The sequence below is a fragment of the Gracilinanus agilis genome, chromosome 4, assembly GCF_016433145.1.
Source record: "Gracilinanus agilis isolate LMUSP501 chromosome 4, AgileGrace, whole genome shotgun sequence".
NCBI lineage: Eukaryota > Metazoa > Chordata > Mammalia > Didelphimorphia > Didelphidae > Gracilinanus > Gracilinanus agilis.
Window position 1 is genome coordinate 133,820,996 of NC_058133.1, and position 10,520 is coordinate 133,831,515.

Genomic DNA, 10,520 nt, shown 5'->3' on the forward strand with positions numbered 1-10,520 from the left:
TCTGATTCACAGATATATTTTTCCTCTTTCATTCAATTTTTTTTTCACCCATCACATCAAGCAGAGCTCAGAGCAAATGAGATCATTGTTAGTTCTTCCCTCTTCCGTCATGCAGAAAATTTGACCCTGATCTCACCCAATCTGACTAGAGTCATTTACTGAACTTATTGAGCTATTAAAAATAACTTCAGCTGGCACTATAACTACAAAGAGGCTTTTAAATCTGGCAGGAACTCCCCAAGTATCCGCTAATCCTCTTTGAAGTGGTAGGGTGCTGCCCACCTAGAGAAGAGAGGCACTTTATAGGAGACAATGAGAATCTGGCATTGCTCATTAATTTTGAATTCATAGAGATATGGCAAATGTTAGGCCAATTTCACAGATGGAGGATCCCAGGTAGAAAATTTATTTTTTGTGTTAAGACAAAACTTATATGGTGATAATTTCCACATAAGCACTACAATTTTTCAGAAAATCTCAACCTGATGACAACTGGAGCCTTGTTCATCACTGGAATGACCTTTATCTCTTCTCTATTTGGAAATCCTGTTTAATGAACTTAAGATGAACAGTCATGATGCATAGCCATGAATTACTACCTCTTAAGGGGAAAAAACCATTTTAATATACTTGCTGCACAAGGACATTGTAGCTCTGACCTGTTGTGAGGCAAGTGTCTGTTTTAAATTAATTTCTTTTAATAAGAAGCATAGCTATTAGAAAGGCTTGTGTGTATAAGTATGTGTGTGTTCTACCATTAGCCCTAAATAATAAAATATTCATCTGAAAGGCAGCATATATAGGGTCTAGCACTTTCTCATTCTGTAGTCCATTAAAGTGGTTAGTTCCTTCTTAATAGCAAACTAGACAAAGCAGTAGGAAATTAGCTGAGGGGAAGAATATGTGCTAGAAATGGAATAAACTATAAAAAGGAAGAGGGAAATGATGACTGAAGAGAAGAACAAGAAGACAAAAATGCCAAATTAGTCATGATGTTATTTTAAATGAAAATGAGTCCAATGAAGAGTGTAAAATTGATTTAGGCATAAAATATAGACAGATAATCATTAGATAAGCATACATAGATGCCTATGTTGATAAATTAATTAGCAGATAGATAATAGGTAGATACCTACATATACATGCATCTATACATCTATTTGTTCACATATACATAATCAGTAGATAGATACATCTATCCATATGGGCATATAGAAAATCAATAGATAGATAATTGGTAGGTATATAGTTGGTCTAATTCTTTTTTTCAGTGTATCTGTGATTTCATAGGTATAGAGAACTTCTGGTGTGGAAACTCCTTCTACCAGTTACAGACTAGGAAATCATCTAAAAGTTAGAGTCTTTGAGTCTTCAGAACTGTCTAGCTTAAGAGATTTGACAACCCCAGCTTCACCAGTCAAAGAATGCCATGTTTAGCCCTAGAAAGTATTCTAAAAACATTATAGAGAATGTGCCAACCTGCACTGGTAGAGGAAGTTTTCTCATCTGGGGGTTCATTGTACTAATAAAATCCCACATCCAGTTACTATCCTAATTGTTGTCCCGCCCTGAGGCATTGATTCACAATGACCAAACTCAAAGAGAATGGTTAATGAGTGAAAATGCCAGGAAGGATTTGCTTTCTCAGGGACCTGGAATACTTATATTCCTCATAGAAATTATACCACTGCACTCAATACTGTCATAAAATGGGAAACTAAATTTCTTCTCAGCAGGTTGCTTTTGTATGCATGGAATCAGAGAAATGAAATTGAAAATATCTTTTAGGAGAGATTTTATCTAACTGGGCATATTATCATGGATTTCATCTATTATTAATACAAGTCATTCACATATGTGGGGAGTTTTCAGGTTTATAAAACTCTTTCCCTCACAGCTGTTCTGTGAGGTAAATAGAACAAGTCTTATCTCCATTTTACAGCTGAGGAAGACGCTCCTCAAAAAGGTTGCCATTTAGCTAGTGTCACAGCTCAGATATGTACCAAGGGTCTTCTAACTCAAAGTCCAGTGACCTTTCCATGTCTAGACTTGTTTCTGACTTTCTGGACTTCAGAATTATATCTCTCCTACTGCTGGCTCATCCTGAAACTTCTTTCAGTGCCTCTGTTTTCTTGTGTTGGAACAGCATCCCACTTTTGATACTACTTTATCCCCAACTCCCTTTTCTCATTGGTAAGTTCCTCCTGAGGCCTCCATTTTTGGAGGGTTCCAGGCCAGTTTGCCTTCATTCCCTTCCCAGGTCTGTTCTTTACTTTCCATCCATCTTCCCCACTCCATTTCAGCTTTCTTTTATGTATTATTTTCTTCCCTTAGCTCCTTGAGGATGACTGTCTTTTTTCCCCTCTTGTATTTGTATCTCCAGTGTTGGTACATAGTAATTCTCTACTAAATGTCTGTTTCTTACCTTCCATCTTTCCCACTGTGTGGTACTCCTTCTCTACTATTGGATAGAGTTAGGATGACTTACCCCAGATAGGTAGGTAATTTAGGAGAGCTCTAGATATAACTCGTATAGGTAATAAGGGGACATTTGAACCAATAGATCAGATATCATGGAGATTTATTATAGGATCATAATCCTCCCAGATTATCTAGTCCAAACCCTTCATTTGAACATGAAGAAACTGAGATCAAGTTAGACTCAGTGATTTACTCAGTGTCATATAGTCATATAGTATATATATATATGTATGACTGTATGTGTGTGTATATATATATACATATACATATATATATACATATACATATATATACATATACATATACATATACATATACATATATATATATATATAATGTCATATAGTAAGGAACATAGCCACATTTGAACCCAGGGTCCTGGAATTCAAACTTGGTGTTTTTTTCACTACCTCAAATTACTTGGGTATCCCAAGAGGATGGCCTAGAGCAGTGATTCCCAAAGTGGGCGCCACCACCCCCTGGTGGGTACTTCAGCGATCCAGGGGAGCAGTGATGGCCACAGGTGAATTTGGGGGTGGCGAATAACTGTAAGGGGGCGGTGATAGTATGTGACATGGGGCGCTAAGTAATATTTTTTTCTGGAAAGGGGGCGGTAGGCCAAAAAAGTTTGGGAACCATTGGCCTAGAGCATGGCAGCAGGGAGGACCTAATGGATGGAAATTGATGGAGACCCCAGTATTCAGGTGATTCAGGTTATACCAAAGAGGTATAAAATGCAGGCCCCACCATGATAGCTGGAGTTTCAGACTCCAAGTCTCCAAAAGACTGGCTAGAACAAAGCAGAGCCCTAGTCCCAGAGGAAAAAGTATCCCTCTGAATCCTTACTACAATATAACTGACAAGAGATCAGCCAGTTTCTTCTTGAAACCTCCACTTGGGGATAATCTATTATGCCCCCAAGGCAGCCCAAACTATGTCCTTTTGGATTATGTTGAATTCAATTTTTTCTTAAAAAAAATCTTTCTTCCTGATCTCTTTCATGTGCTTCATGTTTCACTGAAATTTTGAAGCTGCCTCCTAACCTTATCACTCAACTATGAATTTCTATTTGACCACTGACAAGTTCCTTTGCTTCTCTGTGACAAACCTTATTCATCCTGAAAATATACCTGCCCTTTCTATTCACAGCTAACTGAAGCACTGGAAAGAATGCTTTTGAGTATATACAATGATACCTCTATCCTCGCTGATCAGGAAAACTCACCTTTGTGAGTTCAAATTTAGCCCCAGAAACTTACTAGTTGTATGACCCTAGGCAAGTCACTTAACCCTGTTTGCCTCAGTTTCCTTATCTGTAAAATTGGCTGGTTAAGGAAATGGCAAATGATTCTAATATCTTTGTCAAATTAGACCCCAAAGAATCAGACACAACTGAAAAATGACTGAACAAAATGAAATATTACTGTGTCCCCTTTATGACTGAGGAAACTGAGATTGAAAGAGTGACTTAGAGATTGGATCAGAAAAATACAAGTGATAACTAACTGAGAAGAGATTCCAGCCAAGGTCTTCCTGACTTTGACCAGTGCTCCTCCACCCGTGTTAGCCAACACTAACAAATGTCGGTTCAGATAAATTAAGTGATTCCAAATGCCAGGAGATAATAACAGTTTGCCTTTCAGAACTGTAGAGACCTTTGGAAGAGCAGGACCTGCTGAATCATTGCACTTGAGTTCTTAGTGGTCTCATGCTAGGGGATTGAATATGCCAAGGAAATTATTTTAGTAGGGTGCCAGCAGTCAAGCATGTCATATGATAGTTTCCATCCTTTCCCATGTATCATTTGTTACCCTATTATTGTTTAGTGATAGCAAGGNAAGGATTTGCTTTCTCAGGGACCTGGAATACTTATATTCCTCATAGAAATTATACCACTGCACTCAATACTGTCATAAAATGGGAAACTAAATTTCTTCTCAGCAGGTTGCTTTTGTATGCATGGAATCAGAGAAATGAAATTGAAAATATCTTTTAGGAGAGATTTTATCTAACTGGGCATATTATCATGGATTTCATCTATTATTAATACAAGTCATTCACATATGTGGGGAGTTTTCAGGTTTATAAAACTCTTTCCCTCACAGCTGTTCTGTGAGGTAAATAGAACAAGTCTTATCTCCATTTTACAGCTGAGGAAGACGCTCCTCAAAAAGGTTGCCATTTAGCTAGTGTCACAGCTCAGATATGTACCAAGGGTCTTCTAACTCAAAGTCCAGTGACCTTTCCATGTCTAGACTTGTTTCTGACTTTCTGGACTTCAGAATTATATCTCTCCTACTGCTGGCTCATCCTGAAACTTCTTTCAGTGCCTCTGTTTTCTTGTGTTGGAACAGCATCCCACTTTTGATACTACTTTATCCCCAACTCCCTTTTCTCATTGGTAAGTTCCTCCTGAGGCCTCCATTTTTGGAGGGTTCCAGGCCAGTTTGCCTTCATTCCCTTCCCAGGTCTGTTCTTTACTTTCCATCCATCTTCCCCACTCCATTTCAGCTTTCTTTTATGTATTATTTTCTTCCCTTAGCTCCTTGAGGATGACTGTCTTTTTTCCCCTCTTGTATTTGTATCTCCAGTGTTGGTACATAGTAATTCTCTACTAAATGTCTGTTTCTTACCTTCCATCTTTCCCACTGTGTGGTACTCCTTCTCTACTATTGGATAGAGTTAGGATGACTTACCCCAGATAGGTAGGTAATTTAGGAGAGCTCTAGATATAACTCGTATAGGTAATAAGGGGACATTTGAACCAATAGATCAGATATCATGGAGATTTATTATAGGATCATAATCCTCCCAGATTATCTAGTCCAAACCCTTCATTTGAACATGAAGAAACTGAGATCAAGTTAGACTCAGTGATTTACTCAGTGTCATATAGTCATATAGTATATATATATATGTATGACTGTATGTGTGTGTATATATATATACATATACATATATATATACATATACATATATATACATATACATATACATATACATATACATATACATATATATATATATATATAATGTCATATAGTAAGGAACATAGCCACATTTGAACCCAGGGTCCTGGAATTCAAACTTGGTGTTCTTTTCACTACCTCAAATTACTTTTCCCACCAATATATGGGTATCCCAAGAGGATGGCCTAGAGCAGTGATTCCCAAAGTGGGCGCCACCACCCCCTGGTGGGTACTTCAGCGATCCAGGGGAGCAGTGATGGCCACAGGTGAATTTGGGGGTGGCGAATAACTGTAAGGGGGCGGTGATAGTATGTGACATGGGGCGCTAAGTAATATTTTTTTCTGGAAAGGGGGCGGTAGGCCAAAAAAGTTTGGGAACCATTGGCCTAGAGCATGGCAGCAGGGAGGACCTAATGGATGGAAATTGATGGAGACCCCAGTATTCAGGTGATTCAGGTTATACCAAAGAGGTATAAAATGCAGGCCCCACCATGATAGCTGGAGTTTCAGACTCCAAGTCTCCAAAAGACTGGCTAGAACAAAGCAGAGCCCTAGTCCCAGAGGAACAAGTATCCCTCTGAATCCTTACTACAATATAACTGACAAGAGATCAGCCAGTTTCTTCTTGAAACCTCCACTTGGGGATAATCTATTATGCCCCCAAGGCAGCCCAAACTATGTCCTTTTGGATTATGTTGAATTCAATTTTTTCTTAAAAAAAAATCTTTCTTCCTGATCTCTTTCATGTGCTTCATGTTTCACTGAAATTTTGAAGCTGCCTCCTAACCTTATCACTCAACTATGAATTTCTATTTGACCACTGACAAGTTCCTTTGCTTCTCTGTGACAAACCTTATTCATCCTGAAAACATACCTGCCCTTTCTATTCACAGCTAACTGAAGCACTGGAAAGAATGCTTTTGAGTATATACAATGATACCTCTATCCTCGCTGATCAGGAAAACTCACCTTTGTGAGTTCAAATTTAGCCCCAGAAACTTACTAGTTGTATGACCCTGGGCAAGTCACTTAACCCTGTTTGCCTCAGTTTCCTTATCTGTAAAATTGGCTGGTTAAGGAAATGGCAAATGATTCTAATATCTTTGTCAAATTAGACCCCAAAGAATCAGACACAACTGAAAAATGACTGAACAAAATGAAATATTACTGTGTCCCCTTTATGACTGAGGAAACTGAGATTGAAAGAGTGACTTAGAGATTGGATCAGAAAAATACAAGTGATAACTAACTGAGAAGAGATTCCAGCCAAGGTCTTCCTGACTTTGACCAGTGCTCCTCCACCCGTGTTAGCCAACACTAACAAATGTCGGTTCAGATAAATTAAGTGATTCCAAATGCCAGGAGATAATAACAGTTTGCCTTTCAGAACTGTAGAGACCTTTGGAAGAGCAGGACCTGCTGAATCATTGCACTTGAGTTCTTAGTGGTCTCATGCTAGGGGATTGAATATGCCAAGGAAATTATTTTAGTAGGGTGCCAGCAGTCAAGCATGTCATATGATAGTTTCCATCCTTTCCCATGTATCATTTGTTACCCTATTATTGTTTAGTGATAGCAAGGATTAAATGATCTCTGTCCTATAATGGTGGTTGCCATGGAGTTTAATTCAGCATCTTTTTAGAATGGTAAAGCCTCAGGAAACAATAGTGGATTGTGGAGGAGCTGGAACTGGGTGGTTTTGAATACTAATAGAGACTCAGGCATCAGGAAGCTGCCAAAACTACTTCTGTAAGGGAGGAGAGAAGGGGTGGGAAAAGATACTTGGAGTTGCTCTGAGTAGCTTGCCCAGAGTCAAATAGTAATAATAATAAGTGCCTTGGGCAGGATTTGAACTCAGATCTTCCTGATTCCAGGTTGAGCAATCTATTCACTATGCCAACTACCTGCCTCCTTTTACCTTTCTAGTACCATCTAGACACACTGACCTTCTTGCTTGTTGTTCCTAGAACATGACAATCTGCCTTTCATCTCCAGCTATATTCTCTTCCCTCACCTCTCCCTCTTAGTTTCTTTGGCTCCCATTAAGACATCAAGACATCTCAAAGCCTGTTTCCTGCAGACCTGTCTCTGCCATGGTTCCCATTTCAGATTAAGGTCAGAGATATTGAAGGGAATTGGAAAAACCACTTTAGAGTCATTTGGAAAAACCTGGAACATGGGAATGGATTTTTAGGTGAAAGTCTTCCCCTTTCCAGCAATTCAGAGATTGTAGGGTATGTCCAAAACATAGAGTGTAGTTATAGTAGAGAGTGACTGCTCAGGACACCTACTGCCCTGGTCTATGGGATAGATCTGGAGTCAGAGCCAAGAATCATTTCCCTAAGATACTAAGTACCATTGTAGAGGACATAAAGGCCTGTAAGGCACCTATACCCTAAGGAGACCAGGGTAGCAGAGGTGATGAGATAAGAAAACAGTCCTGGATATGCCACAGCTTTGCCACTTGTCACTATCTTGTGAGTTGTGCAAGTCACAACCCTTCTGGACTTCAGGTTCTTTCTCTATAGAATGAAGGAATTGGATCCAATGGCCCTAAATGGATTGTATAGTTAAGAATAAAATCATAATTTATATTTATAGTGCATTTTGAAATTTGCAAGTAATTTTACATATGTTCCCTGATTTGTACCTTATGACCATCCCATGAAGTAAATACTACCGGTATTTTACCTCAATTTTGAAAATAAGGAAATGGAGCCTTAGAGCAATGGCCTGCTCATGGGGAAATGGCTACTAAGCACCAGACAAGGGATCTGAACCCAGATCTTCCTGATTCTATTTAATATAGTCTATTCACTACATAACATAGAATACTATGAAATATATTATATAATTAATATATTGCAAAACATCATATATTAGTAATGTATACTATATTAGATATTATTTTACATTTGTAGTTGTATTATATAACAACATATAATTATTTATTATTATAATATGTAATATAAAATATAATTATATATAAAATAAACATAATGACATATGTTAATGATATATATGCATTATATGATGATACATAATATAATATGTATATACTATTATAATAAAATATGTAACATATAGGTTTATAATAGCTATAATAGTTAATATTTATTTAGCATTTACAATATACTAGGCAACTGTGCTAAGTGTTTTACAAACATTAGCTCATTTGATCCTCACAACAACCTTGGGAGGTAGATGCTATAAATATCCCCATTTTTTGGATGATGAAACTGAGGCAAACAGACTAAGTGACTGGCCCAGAGTGATATAGCTACTAAGTGTCTGAGGCAAGATTTGAATACTCAAAAATTCCTTATTCTAGGCCCAGCAGTCTATCCACTATGCCAGTTAGCTGTCCCCCATTTCCTTTCTAGCTTTCTCAAATGTTACTCCCCTCTGGACACTCTACCATCTAGCCACACTGGCTTTCTTGCTTGTTGTTCCTTGAAGGTAACAGGCTCTCATCTCTGCTCTGTTCTCTCCCCTGACTTCTTCCTCTGTGTTTCCCTGGCCTCCATTAAGATTCATCACAAAGCTCACCTTCTGCAGGAGAGCTTTCTCTGTCTTCCCAGGTGCTAATGCCTTCTCATTCGGATTAATCTATGCTGTATTTTATCTTCTCTCTTCCTAGTTATTTACATGGTGTCTCCTCTGTTAGGATGTATGATCCTGGAGAGCCTGGGACTGTTTTTTGTCTTCCTTTGTATCTCCCCAGCACTTAGCACAGTGCCTGGCACATAGTAAATACTTATTGCTTAACTGGCTGACTCTCCAGATAAGCCTTATCTCCATAAAAGGCATGCTCAACAAAAACAAATCAGCAGGAGATTGTTAATAAGGACTTTAGAATTTCACAGGAGGAAGAAGTCCCTCTTAATCTGGGTCGATGGTTTCTTTCTTGCCTTATGTGGTGTTTTCTTTTGAGAAACCTGAAATCACTTTAGAAACTTCACTTTTAAATCATCTTCCCAATATCTCTTTTACTTATGGAGGAAAGGGGCAGGTATCATTCTAAAGATAAAAAAGATCTGGCATGAGATGAGGGAGGCATGTGAGTTTTAGAGACCATTTCTAAGCACATTGCCAGTTCCCTAAGCCTCCTCAGTTCTCATTAATAGCCACTTTAGTTTCACACCACGAATTTTTAACATCACCATATTTTTCTTTCTATAGGACTTTTACTTAGGGTTAATATCACACTGCCCACGTTTCCTTTCCTTTTTTCTTTCTCTTCACTGGGCCCCTCACCCACTCTACTAAAGAAATTCAAGGCAGAACAAATACCCTTGACTCCTGCCCCCAGAAAGGCTGTATTGCCTGTGGGATGTTCTGTGCTGCTGCTGCTGCTGTTTGTCATGCACCAGACTACACCTTGACTCTGTTATAATCATAATAATTCTTACCCTTTAAATCATACTCAGCAATTGTAGGAGAGGGGGTCTCTATGGAGTCAGAGCTCTGTTCAAAGGCATTAACTCTTGCTATACTTGAAAAGAGATGGTGTCCATCCGCTCAATATGTGGGTGGATTGATGATGGAAAGGGCTGTGATGAGAAAGACTGAAAATCAGTTAGGCAGCTGTACTGCCATCACTTACGTGTGAAGACAATGTCTGTTTAACCAGGAATAGTATACTGTAAATGTCTACTGACCCAATGAGACATTCTCTCATTTAGTCCCCCTTTTAATTAGACACATGACTGGTATGCATCCTTTAAGGGGAATTGAACTTGAAACTTTGACATCATTATTTCCATTCTCAAATCAACTGGGCTAACTAGTTGCAACCGTAAGTTATCAGAGAATAGAATTTATAGAGTTATTTCATGGCTTTGATCCTCTCTCTCTCTCTGTCTCTCTCTCTGTCTCTGTCTCTCTGTCTGTCTCTCTCTGTCTCTGTCTGTCTCTCTCTGTCTCTGTCTGTCTCTCTCTGTCTGTCTGTCTCTGTCTGTCTCTGTCTGTCTGTCTCTGTCTCTGTGTGTGTCTCTCTGTGTGTGTCTCTCTGTGTCTCTCTGTCTCTGTCACTCTGTCTCTGTCTCTCTCTTTCTCTCTGTGTCTCTC

General features: G+C 38.7%; 1 pseudogene; it reads right to left on the reverse strand.

The window, feature by feature from the left end:
• LOC123246006 overlaps positions 1-9,816 on the reverse strand; it is a 29,568-nt pseudogene extending 19,752 nt beyond the window's left edge.
• Between the last annotated feature and the right edge of the window lie 704 nt (positions 9,817-10,520).